Source organism: Apteryx mantelli, chromosome 1 (assembly GCF_036417845.1).
Source record: "Apteryx mantelli isolate bAptMan1 chromosome 1, bAptMan1.hap1, whole genome shotgun sequence".
Classification (NCBI taxonomy): Eukaryota; Metazoa; Chordata; class Aves; order Apterygiformes; family Apterygidae; genus Apteryx; species Apteryx mantelli.
In genome coordinates this window covers 143941970-143963915 of record NC_089978.1, presented here as the reverse complement: position 1 = coordinate 143963915, position 21946 = coordinate 143941970, and the positions used below count along the sequence as shown (strand labels likewise).

The 21946-nt window shown below is 41.7% G+C and overlaps 1 protein-coding gene across 3 annotated transcripts in view; it reads left to right on the top strand.

Annotated features, from left to right (window-relative positions):
* Positions 1 to 21946, top strand: part of PRR5 (proline rich 5) — a 94859-nt gene that overhangs the window by 14610 nt on the left and 58303 nt on the right. For 2 of the 3 annotated variants that reach the window (XM_067305358.1, XM_067305342.1), the window contains exon 3: positions 9169 to 9307. The exons of the other annotated variant lie outside the window; for it this stretch is intronic. The gene's annotated coding sequence lies outside the window, so the exon portion shown is untranslated. The remainder of the gene's footprint in view (positions 1 to 9168; positions 9308 to 21946) is intronic. 3 annotated transcript variants of the gene reach the window in all.

Here is a 21946-nt window from a genome sequence, read left to right as displayed (position 1 = left end):
TACATTGTATTAGGTTTTGCATAAGTACATGAGAATAGACACTTAAAATACATATGAATGTATATATATTTTTATATATATGACCCTGTATATATATGTGTGTGTGTGTGTGTGTGTATATATATATATATATATATACACACACACATATATACACTCACTTTCCAAATTAACAAAAAATAAGAGGTCTGATGAGAACTGCTTTTAATTGTCACGTGAGAAATCTGACCTTATTTCCTTGAGTCAGTCCCCTGACCATCAGTGGTGTGAGTATTGGTTACAGAGTGTACTCCCTTCCTCCGGGAGAAGTAATGGATTTGAACTTAATGAAGAATCCTTGGCTGAATTGAGGGGTTTACCCTTCATCTGGATTGGAGATACACAGTTTTGAAGTTTTCCTGGGAGAGAACAAGACTCATAGGAAAGCCACCAAGTTACTACTACTTGGGACAAACTTCCAGTGCTTGTTTCCCAGGGCATTGCTTATTCACCTTCCCACTCTGCTAGTTAAAAGGAAGGTTCATACTTTTAAGGTGTTTGCCTTGCAGTCGTGTAAACCAAAGCGTTCTGTTTAGCTGCAGAGCATGGGGAAGAGCACGAGAGCTCCTGTTACCTGCTGGACGTTGGCTTCCTGCAGTTCCGGCAGTCTCGCCTTCCTCCTGCTTTGTCTGGTCCACACTGCTGAGGCAGAGCGAGGGATTTTGTTTTTCTCCCAGCACTGTGTGCAGGCACTGACAGATAGGAGCAGTGGAGGTCTGGGGCAGATTACCCACTGGCCAGGCTAGGGAGGGCTCTGTGCCTCCTGGTACCAAACGATATCACAGCTGGTACCCCAAAGGCCAGTGCTAACAAGGAGGCTCAACCTCCTTCAGTCATCTGGTAAATGCCCAGCGTAGGCTGACATAGTCTACGTCTTAGAGAAGCACATATTAGATCTGTCTCTGATAAACCACCTGCCACCTTGCAGCAACAGCTTCCAGATCCCCCTCTCCTCAGCTGATAGACTGGGATTTCTTCCTTATTTAATTTTTCTGCGGCTGGGGAACGAAAGCCCTGCTGCACCTGCCTGCCATTCGCCTGTCAGGTCTGCCCCTGCCTGAACAGCTGTGCAGCAGCGGCCTCCATCTGTCTGGTTGAAGACAGATTGCTAATATGGAGAATCAGGAAGTAATTATAAGGCAAATTTAATTTGCTCTTTGAGCATGTTGCAGTCCAAGGAGCTCTCTCCTCTTTCTTCCCCCTCTGCAAAAGAAAAAGGAAATAAAAAAAAGATGGGAGAGAAGTATAGAAGAGGAAAAAACCTAGCTGTATCTTCCCCATCTGTCCTCTTGAATGATGCAGCTGCTCAGCTATGAACAGGTCACTGTCTCTCCGTCCGGCCGAGACAGCCCAATGAATCGCATAGTGAACATCAAGCACTGGAGATGAATACTGGTAAATAGTCCTGCCAGAATAAAGCGTAACTTGAGGCAGAGCCTCCAACTGCTCGAAAACCTTGCATGTCCTCTCCCTTCACTCTTTCATTCCCTCCACCCCCAAGATTTTCCTGGAATTTGGAAGCCAAATAAAATTTCAGTACATGCACCTTTTCTGGATCAAATCCTATCTCTGGGAATACATAATGAGCAGTTTTGAAACATTAAAAGGTTATCCAGAAGCAAAGGGGAATGATTCGTTCTAGCAATAGTGGGACGACCTGTGTGCTTAAAATTAGTTAAGCATGTGCTTAAACTTTGTTAGATCAGGGCCTCAATCTGCTACATTGTGCTGCAGTTTCTGTGGCACAGGAAAGCTCTCTTCTTATTTGCGAAGAATATGTATTTAGTATCCTGCTGAAGAAATGTGGAGAACAGGCAGACATGAACTTCAAGGTCATAAATACTAGAAACTAAACAAAAATACTGAGCGTGTATTTGTGCTTTTGTAAATGGCTTTGTTTATGTTTCTTGAAATCTCAGAGTTGGGCGCTCAAGAAGAGTCTGAGCGGTTACCCCTAGCACAAGCTGTAGGTAGTCCACCTTTACTCTCCTGGACCTGTGGACTCGGGGGGGGGGGTGTATCATTTTCATAATGAGCTAGGTCCTGATCCAGTATCTGTTGATGTCAACAGAAAATACCTTGTGCATCAAATTATAAAAATCCAGCACCAACACTAATTTTACTTTTCCCCTCTGATATCACTAATGGTCATAGAGATTTTCCAGAAATCAGTCACTGGCAAGGTGCCTTCCTGAGCCTGAAGGGCCATTCAGGCAGTGGATAATCCCCCAAAATAGCTCTGCACTTTAATCATCACTGAAAATTTTAATATTTTTTAGAATGTCAATGTGTGGCTCTCAGCTGTTCAGAGAGGTGATGATGGGGTGACATTACAGCTCCCTAGTGTTTGTTCTGTAGGACTTTCAACTATTCATGGCAGGAGCACAAAATGATGTCTAAGTTGAATTTTAGATATTTTTTGTGATAGTGCAACAGTTGCTACTTTTTCTATCCAACTTTCTGAAGTTGTAGTTTCTTTTATTTCCCACAAAACCCTTCCCTACTTACTGCAGCCAGCACACACAATCCTGACAGCATGTTTTTTTCTAGTCACTGGCTGGTTTCAGTGATGGAAGATTTATGGAGCCAAAAATCTGCTGACTTTTGTCTGATAAGTCCAAACCCATGATTTGTGTCTCCCTAAACTTTGGCTAACTGAGAGATTAGAAATCCAGCTGATGTTCTCCCACCAATGTTTTACACTCTGCTGTCCTGGGGTATCATCCTCGCTACAGCTGTAGCCAAAACCTCTCTTCTGTCTTTTTCCCCTTATGTTTTCTCACTGTTTTTTCAGGGGTTCAGGTAGCAGCACTGTGGTTTGAGAACTGCCGTAGAGGCAGGCTGTGGGGTTGTACTCTCATGTTACTAGGTTTCCTCATGAAGGTTTTGACTAAGCAGCTGCTGTCTCATGCGTGGTTAGTACAGTAGAAATGTCTGGAGAAATTTAAGCAGTCACTGCCTCCAGCTGTTTGCTACCTTCCTCCACCAAATCTGCTGGGTTGGTAGACCCGAATGTAAATCAGTATTACCTCTGGCTACTTCACTGGAACCTCACGTTCCTTTGGCATCGTGCCTGAAACCACTGGGTTTTGCACAGAAACAGATTAAGAATATCACACATCCCCTCTGCCAATTTTGCTTTGGTAGAGCAGCTTCCAGCAGAAAGGGATGGGATGGGCAGCAGGGTCATAATTTCTTAAACCTCTCTTGCTGGTCCTGTGGAGGAAGCCTGCCCAGATCTGCCCCTTTTTTGCAAACCCTTTGTAATGAGCTTAGGGTGAACTGCTTATTTGTTGTTGGGTTTTGTTTGTTCTTTTTCCTTACATTATTAAAAGCTAGCGGCAATTACCTCTGCTTTCAGGGTACATGATTGTGGAGTACTATGCATGCAGGATAGGAGTTCTTTTTCCTGCAGTCATGGTGATGTTGGAAACAGTCCTAGTGTTATGATGTTTCACATCCCTTTTGCCCAATCTGTGGCACCCTATCAAAATGTTCTTCTGCGATCAGGGCCTTGTGAACATCTCTTTGCTTTTAAAACTCAGCTAAGGATCCCGCATACATCCCTAATCTGGTAATGATGCTGGCATCATTAGGCTTGGTGCTCCCTACTGCTGCCATCAGTAACTCCAGCTGTCTTCTAAGAATAGAAGAAACTGAGCAGCTTTTTGCTCTGGTGTGTGCCTGAAAGGTGCTGAGCTTCTTGATTTGAGTGGAGAAGTTCACATTAATGTTGGTGGGCCTTAGAGCATGCTCAACAAAATCTACAGATTTGTGAAAAGATAGAAATAGAGTTATGTACGCGGGATTTGTGGGGTCGTGACATTTTCATTACTTTTTTCCATGCAGACTTAATATTCTTGCTGCATCGGAAATCGTTTTGGGCTCCATTCTGCTATGAGATACCTTTCCCTCTCCTTTTGCCTCTTCCAAAGCTTGGTACTGCCAGCCCTGCTGGGGCAATGGACTGGCTGAGAAGGTGAGATTTGGTTCCCCAAGGTGGTTACGAGCCTTGCAGTTGTCCATGATCCATCAAGCTTTTAATCTCTCCATAAAGGGTTGCTGTTGCTCTTAATAGGTAGCTACTGTTCATTGCAGATGTTTTTTCCATGTGCTTCAGAAGCAGCTGCTTGAAATGTGGCCTGGCACCTCTGCAGACAGCAGCTGAGCTCCAGACTCGGGGAGGGGCTGTGGGCAGGGCACCACCTCCCCGCTGAGCAGGAGCTGGTTATAAATAGGAAGACAAATCGATATGTTCCCTTACATTTTTCCACCGCGCAGCAATTCCTGGGAATGAGAAAGGAGGTGAGTAAGGAAGGTTTGCATTTTATTAAAATGGAAAGACAGCTGAAGTGAGATGCCTCTTTTTTGGAAGAAATGTTGCTGCAGAGAGAGAGCCAGGCTGCTGTGCAAAAACCTGCATGAATTTGCTCAGTTTTCAAATATGGGGTAAATCAGTTGACAGTCCCTGCCAGTCAGCCTGCTAAAGCGACTGGGCCAGCAAAGGAGACCCAGCAGTTGCTCAAGTGAAATTCTTCCAAAATACCCTCTTGTTTACTCTCAGCTGCATCTTTTCCCAGTAAAACCATTCAAATGCCGTGGCAAAAATTCACGAGATTGTGTGGCATTAATAGAAGCAGAGAAAAGGCCTTTTTGTTTCTTCCTGAAGTCACTCATGGAAAGTTCAAAGGGAACTTCTAATGTTTACTTACACTGCATTCACCCATCCAGAAACTCTTCTCCATGAATTATTTGAAGCTTTAATGTTTTATTAAAATCACTGTGGGATATTGACTCTAACGTGAATTCTGTACATGGGATGCCTGTAAAATCTAGGCACTAATATATTAAATATGAATTCAGCTAAAAGTGATGCACATCATGAATAGGATTTTCCAGTTTTTTCCTGCTGAAATTGTTGAATATTTTTCTATAATTTTCACTAAAAGCAGAGCCAGGGCAGTGCAGAAAGCTTCTAGAAATCTCGGTCTGCAAAGACATTTTTGAACTTGAGGAGCATTGCCATTGGGATTTTTTTTGGTCTGTTTTTTCATGTGTGTTTTTTCATCCCTTGAAAAACATGTTACTGTTTTACTTTCATGAATAAATTCACAGCCGGCTTGCAGTGTAAAAACACCAGTATGGATGCAGTTGCATTTGCAGGCTTTGACTGTGAAATATTTTCACTTAATCAAATATGAATTAAACATTTGCATTATTCAGTAACAAATAACGGGAATTACTACATAACCAGTTTCCAGTGGAAGCAGATTCTTTTCTAGTCTAATTGATCCCGTTTGGTAATAGCCTGGGAACTGTGGGAAGGCCCTGGAGAGCTGTCACAAGGTGAGTGAGTGCTCATGAAAATGGACCAGCGTTCCCAGGGAGCATTCCCGCCTTGGCTTAAAGTCCTGCAAAATCGAATTCATAAGTCTATGCCCCTCCATGCAACGTACTCTCGGTAACCTGTGCTTGCCTTGACCATGTTATCAATTAGTCCTCAAGTTTAAGACTCAGAGTATAGGAAATGAAGAATGAGAAAGGTTTAAAATATGAGTTAGAATTAATGGAGTTTTGAGCGTGGAGAAAGTCTAACCTAAGATAACAAGGAAGGCATTTTGGTGTTTTTAGACTGGGTGAATCCTGTTATTTTAACATCTGCGTGTGTGTAACTTGAGGAATAAAGCAGAGAGGATAGATGGTATGATTTATAACCATGTCCTTTCCTTCCATCCTTCCCACGCACTTCTAGTTGACTTAGCAGAGCTTGCAAAACTCTGCAAGTAGTGACCCAGCCTCTGCAGTTTGCAGCCACCGTCACCTCAATGCTCTTCCCGGGCATTGCAGCCCCAAATTAAAATCCTCCAATAGAAAAAGGTCTGTAATGTTGCTGCTGCAGGTTTTCACATAACAGAGTTCGATCACGTCAGGCTGCTGGGCTGACTGTAGTTTAATTACAGTCTCCGCATCCATTTAGCGTGTTGATTCTTGGCTTGCCTCTTTGTAGACTGCAGTTGCTGAAACGAAAGAGCTTATTTGCTGGTCACTCACGGCTGAATTGAAAGACATGCCTGGTGATACCAGAAATTAGAGGCTGTGAGGCTGATTCCTCTGGCCCTAGCTAGCTAAGCAGTAGATGTAAGTGGGCAACTCTGTCAGCTCAACTGAAACACTGATTTGCAGCAGCCCCAGTTGTCAGTCCTGAGTGGGAACTGACACTGCCTCGGCTGAGAAGCTCATGCTGTATGAGAAAATGAACTTCACCCACACTCACAAATAAGTTAATTTTAAAGTACAGTCATTTGGAAAAGGAAGGCCTTTATTTTAATGCATTATTTGTAATGCACCTGTGATGCATGATGCTGTGTTATATCACATATTTTTGAGTACTCACTAGTATTTGGACCACTAACCTCTCTGCCAGGACAAGCATTTTGAATTTGAGCAAATTCCAAATAACTGTTCTTTAAAGTAGAATTAATAAACGAGCCATTATACACCTTTTTCTCCTTTGCCACGAGTACTGAACATGTCTGAAAATCACACTGCCCTGTGGCTCAGAGCAGTTTGAAATTAACCTGAATTCATGGCAGCTTTGGGGTCCAAAGCCTCTGGGGTCATGTTTCTTTCCTGTGTTGGTCAGGAGGTCTCAGGTCTTAAAACTACAAAATGATGGTTATGTCTGCAAAAGTATTTTGAGTTATTCACAGTGATCTGTGAAGCGCAGTGGTTCCCCTCAGAGATTTGTATTGCTTCTTTCCCTGTAGTAAGGTGGAGGGATAAGTAAGTAGTGTTGTGCCTGAGAAAACTGTAAAACAGTCCTAAAATGCCACCTCTGTGAAATACTTGGTTAAAGCATGGTATCAATACTTGATAACAAGAGATCATGGTATCACTACTTGATAACAAAAGGCTATATGAATTCTTGAATGGCTTTTCCTGCAAAAATACCATATGCTCTGCCACTGTGGGGAATATGCTTAATTACAAGCTCCTAAAGCTTTTGTGCAACAGCATTATGTTTGGGGGTTTTTTTTCACTTGTTTTCTTTTTTCCCTTTTGCCATAACCTATAAATAGTTTGCAATGTAGAGGATATAAGATGAAAGCAAGATAAATTTAATTCACAAGTTTAAAAAAATATATATATACTGCATATACACATTGAAGGAATAGCTGAGCTTTGATCATCAAAGTCAGGTCGATTTAAATTAAAAAAATGGATTTTGAGTTTTGTTCCGCAACAACCCCCTAAAATCCCCCCCAAAATAGCACTGTGGTGTTGCTTTATTATCTCAGTTGATCAAATTATCACAGGCTACAGGCAAAATGGAGGGGTTTTTTTGTTTTTTTTTAACTGCTGGCATTGAAATGTCAAAGCAGGATCTCCAAGCAAAATGGTATTTTCACACCCTTAAAGCATTTAATCTTCTGAGAACCATTTCTGTCTAAAATCAGTGAGGTGTCTCATGCACGAAGTTAGAGAGATGATTAAGTACCTTTTTTGTTCCCCCTTTAAGCTGGTGGGGGGGAGGAGGGGACACAAAAAAAATTCATGACAACACTTATTATTTTAGACTTTGCTCTGTACTTTGATAGTACCCACTTCCAGCAGTGCTGAGTTGATCATAGCTTTTGAAAGAGGTAGGTGTCCTGACCACTCCAGCAGTTGTGGCAGAAGCTCCTAATATAAACTCATATCATGAAAATTTTGCTCTTTTTAATACAGCTTGCTCTGCCTAGAGCGGTTTTTCATATACTAGTACAAATCCACTGCGTCCACAGAAGTTCTGCTAGAATAGTATGTTCATATCCAGCATACTGTGTCTGTATTTTGCTTAAGCGGTTGCAATACATACCTCACTTGAAGTGTGCTCATGTGTCATCTTCCATCTGCATCTTTGCAGCTGAACAGGTCACTGTCGCTGCCTTGCCCCCAGGTACTCACAATATCACTCCGTGGCGCCGCAGTCTCCATGCTGGAGATAACTTCTCCTGTTCTCCAAGCTGTCAACTGAGCTGCTTGCCTCTGTGCTCTTTAACTCATTTCAATCAAATTGTACTGACTTAGCACAATACTGTTCTTTCAACTGACGTCTCTGATTTTGACTAAAATAAGTGGTAGCAGGACAAAGCTCATGTCCTTAAGAGCAGATGAAAAGGTTGGAGGCATGAGGTGATTATTTAGTTCTCTCAAACTCATAAAAGACTGATCTTCAGATATATTTTTAAAACACATGAATTTATTTACACCCTTGCAAAGTGGGTATGAAATACCTCAAAATAAAAGCAGGAGTGTTTTGTATTCAGGATACACTTAGCCAAAAAAGGCATGTAAATATGCTTAGTTAGATTTAGCGGTGTGTTGGAGCTGGTGCAGATGGCTATGCAAAGTACAAGGTTCTGACGAACCCCACTCAGAATGTGAGTGTGTGTGTGTGTGAATGCGTCTGCGTGGCTGTATATATGTATTACAAAGATTGGCTTTGATATCTATTGACCAGTGATAAAAAAAAAAACATTAAATTATGAAAATTTTTATGTTGGGGTTAGGAGTTGCATAATAATAAATTCTATGCTGCACTGAGATATCCAGTTTGGGATCATTTGTTGTGTTCATAGTCACCTCAGAGAGGCACTTCAAGTCCAGCTCAGGCCAGGCAGTGATATTACTACCACTATGTGAAGCCCTAAAGCAAGAATCTCCTGCATTTCTAAATGATGCCTTTAAGATTTTCTGGGCCTCACTGAACAGCTCCTTTCCAAAGGTGACAACCATAGGTCATGCAGCATGTTTCAAACCTTTTCTCTGTCACCGCCTTGGTTTTGGAATACACAACTGCTTGCAGTATGTGTGCTAATGGAAGCTGTCAGCCTCGCTGGTGGTAAGTGTCGCTGTTTACACTGGTGTCAGTGAGTCAGTCCCCTGTGAAGAAAACAAAACAGTTTGAACAAAAAAGTGCAGGAAGAAATGTTCATTTATATCAGCGATGAGGTGAAACAGCACCAATTAAATCACTTATTTTCACTTCTCTCTGTGTTGGGTATGAGCTTATTAGTGCGCTCTTGAGAAACAGTTCCTGGATTAGCAGTATGTGCAATACTACTTTTTGTTCATCTTCTGTTGCAGAGCTGCCTTTTTTTTTGCAAGTGGCCGAATTTTTCAACCAAATTGTACCACCTGTCACGATTTTCATGTGACTCTCGGAAACCGGCTGCAGAGTCTTCACTATCTGCTATTCAGTCTTGCTTTCTTCTCCCTTTAGCAGGTAAGCAAATGTTTCTACAACACTATCTGCAACTGTAAAGTGCTTCCAATTTCCGACCACTTCTGGGGTTCGTTTTTTTGGACTGACTAGGGTTAACATCTCTCTTGCAACATCTCCCACAGATCCCACTGTATTTTCTGTCATAGAAAAACATCTGAATAACAGTGCAATACTCTGTGATTTTTAACATCAGCTCATGTCAGCTTATCTCCCTCTGGCTTTAGTGCAGTTTTAAAAAATGGTATGCATAAACTTTCAGTTGTCAGTCTAGTCACAGCTGTATCAGGGTTGGGAGCAAGCAGTATAGAAAATTGCTGGAAGTTCTGCTCTCGGAGAAGAGCCTCTAAATAAAATTCATCTCCGTGGGGAAAAAAGCCATCAGAAAGCTGGAGCGGGTAATACAAAAGCTCTGGTGTTACCTATTGCTTTTTAGATCATGGGGCTACCTTGAGCTGAATGGGAGGATTCAGATGCTGTTCCCGAGATCATAGTCAGACAACTGCTACAGAAACGTGTAGAGCCACCTTGGCTGCCTGTGCGCTGAAGCGTATGAGGAATTCTCAAATGACCTAAATATCATCAATATATACGGGGGTGTGGTGAGAAGCAGCCCCAAACAGCTGAGTGGTAGCAATATCTTAAACAGCCATAGCTATTGCTACAGTAGTGCTTCGGCACAACCATCCATCATGTTAATGCTAGTTAACAGTCAATTCTAGGATTGGATTCCTGTTTGAGATTTGAGGTTTTGGGGAAGTAGGGAATTTTACAGATTTCTTGAAATTGCTTTCAGAAAACACTAGTCACGTATGGAGAGAGAGGGGTGTGTTTGTGCGTGTGTGTATATTTATGTGAAAGGAAAGTAAATGTTCTTAATCTGTCTTTGATGTTCTCTTTCTTTTTAATATTATCGTCACACATAGTAGTTCTTATTTTTTCAAAGCAATTTAGAAATTTTCTCAGAAAACAATTGCCAGTTTCCTCCACCAAATTCATGTTCTCTCTGAACCTATTAAGAGATTTATTTTCTCTTGAAGATTTATTTACTTTATCACTAAACTGCAGGATCTAAACTCTGCCATGGCTTCATTTTTTTCTGTGATTTTTAAGCAAAGAAGCCTTTTCTAAAAGGTTCTCCTTTAAAAAAAAAAAACAAAAAAACCTTCATTTTTGAATTGCTTTGAGCAATGCATGCTTTCTTCCAAATTTATATCAAGCAGTAAATGATGAGAATGCTTACTCCATGCTAGTTCATTACAGTGGTAACTGGATTTTGCTACAGTGCTTGCTTTACCTCATCCCAGGCTGTTAAAGTGTAAATACTCATGATGTACCCTGCAGCTCTCACTGAGCTCTTGCGCCATATCCAATACAAGCATATGACTTGCAGCAGAATTTATCTTTCATTTATCTTTAAACTGAACACAGATGTTTAAAAGCGAGAGAAAATATTTTCATTTGTGTTGCACCTTTTTTCCAAGGGTTTTCAGGATGTCTGGGTTGCCTAAGAAATGAGTTAGCAGCATCAATAGCAGAGATGGGGTATTTGACAGCTATTCATACTACAGTGGGAGCTCTGCAGTCTCTGGTTGTGAAGAGGGTAGGCACAGATATTGCTGTCTTCCTCATGGGCTTTTCCTCTGGAAAAGGTGCGGGAAGAATCTGGGTATAACTTTGTAGAGAAATTTCTGTTACCTATGCCCATATTATTTCAAGCATAGCTAGAAATTTCTGTTTCCAAACTTTACAACTTTCTCTAAATCATCTATCCACATTTGCTATTAACTAAATTGGTAATCTACCAACTAATCCGTTACTAAACATGAGTGCTGTCAGCAGCAGCTCCAAATATTGCTGTTAAGAGAATTCACTCATTACTAGTAGAAATAAAAACTGACCTAAATACTGGAATATTCTGGAAAGTTTTCCCTGTGAATACTCCATCTTCATCTCGTTATTAAATTTTCTCTTGATGTTGTGAATAACTGCATTTGCATTGGAGTAAACAAACAGACATGCACATGCCTTCCCTTGCTAGCAGAGTGTTTGCAAACTATTCCGCTGTACGTTGTTTAGGGATTACTATGTAATCCATAACACTACTTTGACGGACAGCCAGAAGGGAGTTCTCACCAAGCGAGGCATTATTAGACATTACACCGCGAGTAACTTAGCAGCACCCTGACAGAGTGTTTGCTGCCAAGATGCACCAACGTCTTATGAAAAAACAATGACCATCTACTGCCAACTCAGTATTTTATAGCCACTTGTGTTTTTCACTGCAAAAGCCATAACTTCTCACCTGCTGGCAATATAATAGACTTAAAGTGATTCTTATGGTTTTAAGTGCAGCATTATATTCAGATTTTGTATTCCAACAGGTGTGCATATTTTTACAGTTAAGTTTATTATTTGCTCTTCATTGTGGTATGATGTAATTTAAAGGTCTCAGTCAGGATTCTGGTCCTGTTGTAGTAGGGACCATAGAAAACACACATTGAAGGTTCTGGGCCCCCAGTAGTTGGTATCTGCAGGGCATGGCCTTTGTAAACATTTGCAGAGGTTTAACTTTCTGGATGTGTATAGTCCCATGTTATTCAATGGAAATGTCACAGGTTTCAAACCCAGCACATGCGCAAGACGTGGCATGCCGGTGGCCACATCAGAAACAGCAGAGCACTGTGTTTGCTATACTTGCAAGGACAGAGAAAGCAGTGGAGTAGTAGTGGGATAATACAGGAGGTTGGCACCACTAACTGTCACAGCTGGTCAGCATTCAGTCTTTTCTCAATTAGTATAATGAGAAGTTCCTGGAGAAGTTACAGCTCTGCTCCCTTTTTTCTTCTTCTCCAACAGTAAGAGGTGAACATGACGCAATTTATTGTTTAATTCACCTTGTCCCCTGCTTCCGTAGATATTATTCTTTTTTCCTAGAAAACTCAGCTGATTCCCTAGCCAGAAAAGATGCCCCTTACCAGCAAATCCTGTTTGCTCTCCCACAAAGGCTCTGAACTTTGCCCCTTTCTCTGAACCCTGTCATGCCTTTGGCCAATCTCAACAGCAGACGCCCCTGGAAATACTTCCTAATTTAATATCTTCCTCTTCGAAACACCAATTGAGTTTGTAAACCAAAGATAGGTCCCAAAAGGTCTTTTCTTCTAGGGTCAGAACATGTTCTCTGGGGAGTGGAACCTTCATTAGTTGGATGCCAAATTATTTACATTTGTATCACAATCAATCAGGCAGTAAAACAGACTGGGGATGAGATTCATCTCATCTGATTTTACATACGTGCCTGTTTTTTTCCAGCAGCTCTAAAATGAGGGCTAGATTTTCCTGTACGTCTCCACTTTTAGTCAGATGAATGCCCCTTTTGGATCATTTCCTAATCACTATTACTGAGTGAGCTTAAAAAACAGAAAGGCCAAGGTGGAGTGACAGAACTTATCTCAAGGGTCTCGTAGTTGCACCTGCCAATTCTGACCTCCCAGATTACTGCATGGCTGTTGCAGTCATGAGCGTCCCATCTCTCTTTTAGCTCTTGAAGACTATTTAACCAAAAGGAAGGAATGATTTCAAGTGCTATGCCAGTTTTCTTCCTTTTCCTTATTCACCATCTGAGTAAAATACAGACAATAATATCTGCATTTGTTAAGTGTAGATAAAAGCATAAATATTTCTATCTATCTATCAATCTGTCTAACTATGTGTAAAACAACAATTTCACCTGTAAAACAGATGAAGTCTTATATTTATTACTTTTAATTCTTCTATAAGTAAAGGAAGGAGAAAACAGTATGATTCATTCCTCTTTTTTGCCCAATTCCACACAAAAGCAATCAAAAAGCTTTCATAGAGCTAAGAAAAGGCGAACAAGTCACCTCACTGAGATTTGAATAATCTTCCAGAAGTTAAATAATGAGAACTGCCAAAATAAGGCCATAAAAAGCCATAACCAGGCTCAAAAATCATGATATTGGTTTGAAATTTGATTTTTTTTAATTTCTTTAGAACTTCTGTTCTTTTTTTTGCACTGAATTGAGACTGTTAACTGTTTCAGCACCTGACTTTGATCACTAGATTTTATTTCTTGAGTAAAGTAGTAAGAAAAGTAAGTACATAAATATGAGTGAGAGTTGAGGTCTGGGTCATATTTTCATTAAGCCTCTTGACTAGGACTTGACAAAGTAGCTAATAATTTTGGATGCCTTTTTTTTTGGCCACAAAAGTTGAAGCCTTCTGATAGGAAAAGATAGTTGCACGTTATTATGGATTCGGCCTTAAAAAATTAAAGCTCCTATAACTTTTTTTTTTTTTTTTAAACAGTACTGGGTACCTAAAAACAGACTTGCAAAGCATTTTGCCTTTTAAAAAATGCTTTAAAAGTTTGAAACAGATTTTTTGTTTGAACTAGATTTTCTGTTAAAAGCGTGGATTAGGAAACAACACACTACAGTAAATGAATACTGAAAATTTGTATTTATTCCAGCAGAATAAGTCAGATGTATTTACCTTTCAAATGACACACTAAATTCTTGTACAGAATAAACCAGAGGAACTCAGATGGAGTCAATGAGCCAAAAAGCTGGATTTGAAAAGTCATTTATCTTTATGCCAGCCTGAGTCAAAAGTTCAGTTCTGGACACTCTCATTCCTCAGCGTTCAAATCTGAATCCAAAAGCTTCAGTTAGAGCCAATCTCTAAAACAGGTGACTAATAAAATGAACATGATACCAAACACCCCCCCACACACACACCCCTCCTTTTCAGCATGTGGAGTATTAGCTGAAGGCCAGGATTGTTTTATATGTATACAGTGATTCACCTCCACTTTCCCTCCTCTCCTGCCTTCTCCTTGCCTCGCCACACCTTTGTGCCGGCTCCTCCTACTGCTGCACAGGCAGATGCTGCACAAGGGAAGACAGCAGCTTTTTACTGAAAAGGTGAAAAGTTTCATTTTGCTTTTTTCCCCACCTCTCTTTTGTCAGTCAGAGTAAACAGATTCCTTAACTCATGCAGGCAAGTGGCATCCAAAGTGTCTCTTAGTGTGGATTTTGTAAGTACATTCAGCTATGATCACAGCTTCATATCCTTGCAGTTCCACCGGTCTGCCAGGAGCAGAATATATTTTTGCATTTTCCTTTTTTTTTAGTATACTTCAGTGGTATTCATTTCCTAGAAGGGAGTATCCCTTTTAGGAGAGAGACTTCTACAGTTTCATGACCTTTTATTTCTACAGTAGAAATGGGTGAACTCACTTGGAATAAATAAGAACCAAGCCAAAACATTACACAGAACAAAATTAAATCCAAATCTGACCTTTCCGAGGCTCAGAAAAGAAAAATACTTGCTTCCCTTTATCTTCTGACTGGTGCCCTATGATTACAAGCACCCAAATATCATAGTAGGGACTAAGTCTTTGTGGATGCATGTCCTGACAACCCGTGCTGCTGCCGCCTGCCCCAGGCTGCCCCCTGTGGCGCGTTACTCTTCCCAGCGTGGTGCCGGGGAGGTGGATGCGCCCCTCGCCCTCCAATGCCTTCCCCCCCCCCCCCGGTGTGCGCACGTACCTGTCACTTAAGAGCTTCATCCCGTCAGACGTCATCAGGCTGAAACCTGGTAGGTAGCTCAAATGCGCTTAAAAGCAGGTAGACTAAGACGAACAGATTTGTCAGTTTTTAACGCTAAGGATGGACAAAATCCACTTTCTCCAGGAGACAGAAGCTTCTTCCGTCCTCTCCCTCTCCTCTTCTTGGTGGTCAGAACAGCTTACCTTGAAAGTACCCAGTTGGTGAAATTTGGTACCAGCTGATTTCTAAAGATTAAAGTACCTTAAAAGAAAATGAGGCAGGGATTTGAATGTGGACCTGACCCACAGTATGGGCTTCCCCACTCATGAGAGGTTTTCAAAAAAAAAAATTTTTGTAATGATTTTCCCAAAATGAAGTATGCTACCCAGAATGAGATTCAAGTAGGTGCTGGCTGGAAGCCCTGGACTGCCTGGTCCAGGGCTTTCTATATGAAGGAGCCGTGCATCCCAGGGGGCCATCCCAACATGGCCCAGGGCTTTCAGTACCAGGATCCCAACTCCCCAGTTGGGAACCTTGTTTGAGATAAGTCCTTCAAGCTCTCTGCTTTGGAGTAGGGAGCTGAGCTCCTGTTAAACTGGATCTGTGTGGACTTTAAAACACTAGTAGCCCTACAGCAGCAAGCCTGAAAGATCCTGGATGGCTCATGGCTCCCTATGCCACAAAGCCTAAAAATCATTGAGGGTCTTACCATTTTTCTGTAAAAAACAGGAATTTTATTTTTCTATACATTTACGGAATTTGAACTATTTTGTGGTGAAAAGTTAATACAGCCTGAGGTTGAAGAAGCAATCTTTTGAAATGACTAAGGAAAGTCTGGTGGATGAGAAAGCTTGAGCAACAAAACTCATCAGGAATAGAAATGATATTACAAAGCTGCTGGAGATGCACAAAACTTCTGCGTGAACAGCTCTGTTCTTTCACCTTACCTTGCCTCCCCAACAGCTTGAGGATGCTGGTGCTTACAGAGACTGTAGGGAGAGAGGAGTTCCTCAACTAGTTTTCTAGTTGTTGCTACCCTGTGGGGAAAAAAAAATATCTTCTGGAAGGAAATGTAATGGAATTTCCCTTAGCTCCCCGATAGCGAGGCATTCCTTCCAAACGGTAACTCAGGTGGTGATGTCATGGTGATGGCTGGCTGATATGCTGGGGAGAGAGTGAAAGGAGTTTTGCCAAACCTTGCCATTGAGTCTAAAAAATTTGAGCACTCTCCCTTTGAGATTAGTTGTTTCCCTGAGCCTCCTGAGAAAACAGACTTAGCAGATACTGGGAGGTCATATAGTGCTGGACCTGCTGATCTTGTGAAATCAAGATTTAAATGTACGAGTGAAACTATTTCTGAGAAGAAGACCTTTTGTACCATTGCTGTTTCCACTGCCCATATCTCACTCTGCAGGGACTGTTTCAGCATGTGTGCATGAAAAACTGGCAAAGATCATCATTTTAGAAGTTTCTCATGAAACCTCTAGCTTGCCAAAAGCTACCGAGTCCAACCACATAGTCAGTAATTACAATTTTAGATTTTATCTCTAAAATCTCTCTGGAAATTTTTCCATTTAAAAAAAAAAAATCCATGTGGTGCCAAAGGAGAATGATAGATCTTCTAAAAAAAATCCATTCATATTGCAGGCTAGGCTTTTGTGACTTTTACAGGACTATAAGATTTGTTCCAGAGAGCTGTAGCACTGTTAAAGTAACAGTAGTGTAGTACCATCAGAGTCAAAGATCCCCCAAATTTGCAGAGTTGTCTCTGGCATTGATCAGTACTGAAGTGACCTCCATGAGTTATGCACAGGAGGTGGCAGTAATCTCAAGGCATGGTTCGTATTTCCAATCATGCTCCCATTTTGCTACCTTAACGGTAAAGCCAGGATATCACTTGTTACTAACAGCTGGCCACTAGTGCAGTTTATTAGAAACTCATCTAGTTACTGAAGTGGGCTCTTTATCTTGGTGACCTTCCAAGGCAATCAGAGACTTCTTGGAAGACCTTGAATCAGAAATGTTTGGATATAAGAAAAATAGCACTGCGCAGCACACAACTCTGAGCTCCCAGGATTCACAGATTTGGAAGGCACTGTACCATATATAACTGTAGAAGACAGCACTAAGATACTGTGGCTGCTACATCAAGGTCATGGTGTTCTGGGATCCAATTAAAATTATGCAAGATATGCAATTTAGGAAAGAATTCACATAGAGTTCAGGAAGAAAAAAGTCATATGCTTTATGAGCTCGGTTACTTTGTAAGGTTAATTTTCCAATATCTCATGATCTTGTAATAAAAGCACAAACTATTTTAAACATTTGATTTGCTTATAGATCAGAACAGTCAAACTTTAGTTTCTAAATCACAGTTATAGGTTTGACTAGTTTCCAGTTAACAGCAATGTTGTGTGCTTGCCTTGGAGTTCGTATGATACACGCTGCAATGGGTTGTGAGTTTGGTGAGTGGGCAATACTGAAACTTGCCATGGCCACGGCTGATGCTCAGATGCCCTCCTCCTTCTTCGGAGGTGATTTGAATGGGGGGTGGTAATGCTACAGGTCCTCTAATTCAAAGCATTGATCCTCACCTCCTCCAACATAACTATCACGTTCATTCTAATCACTGTGCTAACTTTAACTCCCAGAACCTGCAAAAAGATAATGAGGAACGATATGAGCTAGGGGAATGGCCTTTTGATGGAAAACTTGATGTTTTGGATGGGGCCATAACAGACCTGTTCCAGGCTACCTGTCCTAATTCCTATCTCCTGGAGGACAAGGATAAAAGATTTAGCAATCTACTGTATTTTAAGTACTGTGTGTATTGTTGTGTTTTGTAAACCGAATACTTCTCCTGGGAAAGGGGAAGGGATTTCGTGGATATTTTGAGCAAAGATTTCCTTATAGATATTACTGTATTCATGTCCTGTGTTATATTAGGTTAGTGACTGGGAACTCGGTCTGAGCTCAGGGCCCTATTTTGCTAGTTATAGTACAGAGTGAAAAGGCACCTCTGCTAAACAAGAACTCACAGTCCAAACAGAGAAGACAAAGAGGTGATTCCTTTAAAACCAGCTGAAGAGTGGTTTGCAAACAGTGTGTTAGCGCCAGTGGTTTTGTCACCTTTTTCTTTTTCCTTTCCATCTCCTTTGCACTTTAAAGCTTTTCCTAAGAAAGAGCTAGCTAACCGAGAAAGCTAAAAGGAAGAGGGAGCACAAGAGCAGGGAGTGAAGGTGAGAAGTAGGGAGCAAGGTGGGGAGACTGAGAGGCACAAGCAGCCAGTGAACAGATAAAATATGTTGTCCAACAGAAAACTGTGAAAAGAAATGATGGTTGCTGCAGGTCCTTTGCTCAGGTACAGGTCTTTGTTTCTGCTGGGAAAGTCTCCTAGGCACAGTCATGTTACTCTGTCTCATACTGAACAACACTCTAAGGGGAATTTCTTGGAAATTGGCCCTGATCCTCCACAGGTTGTAGTGATTTTGGGTGTCCTTATTTGGTGCAAGTCTGTCCTCAAGGCAGGCAATGGAAATGCAGCAGCCGTGGCTGGCTGCAGGTCAGGTGTGAAGTTTTGTAGGATGGGCAGCATTTGCGGATGTTACTGCAAAAATGGTGAGGGAGGCCATATCATCCCTTTCTAGCAGTAGTCAGAGGACTCTTAGCATTTCTTCTTGCTCACAGCAGAAAAGGCAAAGAAGCCTCATGTGTGAGTCCTTGCAGAGAACTACATGCAGAGAGGGAGCAGATATCACAGCTCTGCCTGGCAGAGAGAAACTGTGTGGTCGTGCAGGCACCATCCATCACGGGGCGCAGAAGCACGAGAGCACACAGGAGATGTTTCTGATGTTGTGGAGACGGCCCCATAAAACCCAAGTCCCCTCCTATAAATCAGTGCTTGGCTGTGGTGAGGGTGGAAATGAAACAAAGGACTAACAAAACCAAGGCTGTCCTATGACCAGCCTCAACAGATGACAGGCAGAAACTGTCCTTGAGAGTGTCTTTATCTCCAGAGCTTGCGGCGAGTGAGTGGGATGGCGGGGGGGAGGGTTTAAATAGTTGCCTCTTTGGTTTTATACTTTCTTTATTCTCTTTATTCTTTGTTTCCTGATGATGAAGGAGCCTTCTGTGGATATTGTAGCAAAAGAATTGATGAGTCATAAGGTTTGCAACTTCTTTTCCCCCTCCATTCTTTTTATTTTTTTCCTGATAGTCACATCTCCTTCTTTCGCTCCACCTTCCCCCTCCTCTGCTGGTGCAGCAGGACGTGCTGTGCCTTTAAGAAGTGTGTTTTTTCAGAAGACTAATTCCTGAGCTTTGGCATGTGTTGAGGCATGTCCTAAGTTTTGTGGAGTGGTTTATGAAAAACTAAAGTGCATTTGTCTTGGGAGTTTTTTAACTCTTTTCTGCCATAGCTAAATTTTACGTCTTTGTTCTTTACTTGCAGAGCACATACTATTCAGCATTTCCATAGGGATTTCTGCTCAGTTCCCCCAAAGAGGAGGGGAAATAAGTAAATTAGTGAGAGTTTTTTTCAATTAAAATTTATCTTCATTGAATTATTTTTTTAAATGGCAAAGCTCTGGTAAATAAAGTTGACATAACAAATTCTCTTACTGATTATATCCTCACACTTGCACCATTATCACTGCAGTGTTAACCTGCTGTTGTACTAGTGTAACTGTATAGCAGCAGACAAGCTGGCCCAGAATAATCACAGCATTGGCAGCTTGATTGTGAACTTCATAAATTGTGAATTTCTTAATGTTCCTGTTCGTGAACATTTATTTCTTTTGCTTTCTCATTACAGTCAAAAAGAAACTTGCAGGAAGACAACATAATTATACTGTAAAGATTAATATTAGGTAAATAAAATGTTGGATTTTTTTCATTTTTTAAGCAAATGCAGCCAATCTTGTGTTTTGGGAGAGGTCTGCCCAGAATTTTTTTTAACATTTGCAGGGGGCAGCAATGCAGTCATTAAACCACAACCCCCACTTGGAACGTTGTATGCATTATACACATACCAGCAGGTAACTACACCGCTTCCCTCAATGAGTTTTTTAGAAGCTATGTTTACTATGTGGCCTTCGGTGTATATCCTACCATTGCCTTGTAGCAGCAGCATAAAACCTGTGGGACAGTCAGCACATATTCACATACCTGTGCATTATTTTAGGCTTTGAGATAGCTCTATGTGGACAGGCTGCTGCAGCCACACAGAATTCCCCCTACCTCTCGGACACCTTGTGCAGGCTTAGGGGCTTGCCATGCAGAGTCACCTGCAGCTTGTGGGCCCCACAGATGAACTAAGAGTTTCTGGTAGAGAGAGGCCTGTTTTCATGAGGAGAAATGTTGCAGGGGGAAGGGAGGGTACCGGAGATAGTGTTGGGTGTTCCTTCCACGCTCTTGAGATTATTGCATGTCTTTGAATAAATCACTTAACCTTTGAGCTGCAGGTTTCTTGTGCGTAAAATAGTGATATTAGCACTGTGTACGGCATGCTGGCATTAAATGAATTAATATAACAGTACTTTACAATCTCGGCTGTGAAAATGTGCTGAGTGCGGTTGTTCTATTTAAGAAGCTTGCAGTGTTCGTTACGGAGCCTACGGGAGGGCTCCCACCAGTCCACCATCCTTCCCACCCTCCCAGTCATTCGGTCGGCGCTCCCATCCCTCTTCATGACCAATAGCAAGCAATCTCTGCTGTTTAGCCTCTTAATCCTGAAGCAGTGCTGTATTGCGACAACTCTGTTAAGAAGTGGCTACAGAGGAACAGCCACCCTGCGACCCCTGGCGAGGAGCTCTCTCTTCCGCATCCCTCTCCGGCCTCCCAGGAGTACCACGCTAGCCCCTGAGCATCCCTGTGGGAGCCTGCCACAGGGGGAGGGAGCCATCCTGGGGGCTTTCGACAGCTCTGCCACCCACCCGCTGCGTGGCCTGGGCATGTCGCATCACCTTTATCTTCTTCGCTGTAGACAACGAAGTGTGGATCATGTATTTTACCTTCACACCCAAGAGCTGTTTTGGCTGAATTAATGAATGACTGAGAAGTCAAGGATGTCCGTGGAAGAACAGCACAATGTAAATGTGAAATATTACTCTGTAATTGTTGGTGGAGGTAACCCGTGTTGAAAATGATATATTTTATCCTAAAGCAACATTTGATCAGGTAGAATCATAGGCTGGAGGAGGAAGTGCAGACAAAGCCTGCTCTTGTCACCTCAGTCGGAAATTTTAGAGGAAACTGGGATGCTTCTTCTCCCTTGTCCTTTGTGCATATGTAGACTCTGAGTCCTGTACTGGTTTCTGAGATTGATGGGGTGACATAGAAATAATCTGGCTTCTATAGGTGTAATATTTCACGATACAGAGGGAAAGAGAGGGGGTTTTTTCTTCTCTTAAGATTTAGTGTTTTACAAGGAAGCTAAGCACTGCTTTCTGCAGCAGTCTGGTGTATCAAAGGTTGACACAGCAGCTCCCTGGGTTCAGTCAAGTGAGCAAGTTGAGGATTTTAAGAAAAAGCAAGCAGTTTAAACGTTATTATGTAGTTGCTGGCATAGTGGCATCATCAGTGTACAGTTTATAAAGTCTCCAGAGCTGTCAACAAGGGAATAAGGAGTTAAAAATTCCAAAGATTTAATCCAATATAATCATGTATTGTAAGGCCTAGCAAATTGACGGAAGTGAGAAGCAGAAAAGGTTTACCATCTGAGCTAGGTGGAAAATGAAATTAGATGGAAAGGTATTGCCACAGGTTTATTTAACTGCTTGTTTTGCTACCAGGTTCGATGCACATTTATCCAGTCCCTCCCCAGAAGCTCAGGTAGAGCTGCGCTCCCCTGCTCTCCCTTGCTGTATTAGCCACAGAAGTCGAGTGCCCTTCATCCTATTTGAACAAAGCAGTGTTCTGCTGTATCTATTTTTGGTCACTGATTTGTATGCTGTCGAAGCCATCTCGTTGCTTAGAATACAGTGATATATTGTTGTGGTTGTTTTCCTTTTGCTGCTGTGTACATAGTGAATTGTTGTTCGTTTGTTTGAAGGATTTAGACATCTGGAAG